Source organism: Asparagus officinalis, unplaced genomic scaffold, assembly GCF_001876935.1.
Source record: "Asparagus officinalis unplaced genomic scaffold, Aspof.V1 AsparagusV1_Un3193, whole genome shotgun sequence".
NCBI lineage: Eukaryota > Viridiplantae > Streptophyta > Magnoliopsida > Asparagales > Asparagaceae > Asparagus > Asparagus officinalis.
In genome coordinates, this window is record NW_017975452.1 from 1 (window position 1) to 747 (window position 747).

Here is a 747-nt window from a genome sequence, read left to right on the forward strand (position 1 = left end):
TTAATCGTGCATATTCACCTGTTAATTTCTGGAAATTTGACGTTAGCAAAAACCACTAACTACAAAAAACTGTGTTCAAAGTGGTGAGGGCTGAGGAAAATCTTAGCATGACTTCTGTATTAAAAGAATACTAACAATTATTCAGTGGATCTCAAACTTGTAATCTACTATACGCTTCCCAGGCTACCAATGACACAAACTATTAAAACTAATAAATTGAGACAAATTGAAGTGCAATGAATTAAATTTAAAAGGAAAGGTACCTTAAAATTCTTTAGAAAATGAGTGTTCAACAAATTGTATCCAATATTTGCGAGCAACATCAAGAGGGTTCAGTTCTAATGCTTCTTCTCATGATTCCAATCCTTTTCTGATTATTCAATGCTTTGCCGATCATTGAAAGTATTAGTCCATTCATTTCCCTCCCCTTTGGAAGCAGAAATTTGCTCTGAGATAGAAAGTTATAGATCGATACTCAAACTATTCCAACAGCTTCTGCTCTCAATCTTTTAGGCACAAGCCTCCAATCATTAAATCCGAGCGGACAAAGATTATGTTTTGCAGCAACACCAGAACAATATCATGATAATAAGGCGCCCGAGCTATTAATTAATCGTATCAAGTTGTTAAATTCTACCTCAATTCTCTTGTTTAATGGCAAAGACCATATATTGGCCACATTGATGCAACCACCCCCATGTGTTCATTTCCATTCTCATCTACAAAAGCAGACAATATCAAATTACC

General features: G+C 35.1%; 1 long non-coding RNA gene across 1 annotated transcript; it reads right to left on the reverse strand.

The window, feature by feature from the left end:
• Positions 1–262: 262 nt before the first annotated feature.
• LOC109828644 lies at positions 263–741 on the reverse strand. The gene is made up of 2 exons (XR_002243778.1): positions 638–741; positions 263–521 (listed from the first exon to the last, which is right to left on the reverse strand). It is a non-coding gene; the product is annotated as an uncharacterized LOC109828644 (long non-coding RNA).
• Positions 742–747: the final 6 nt, after the last annotated feature.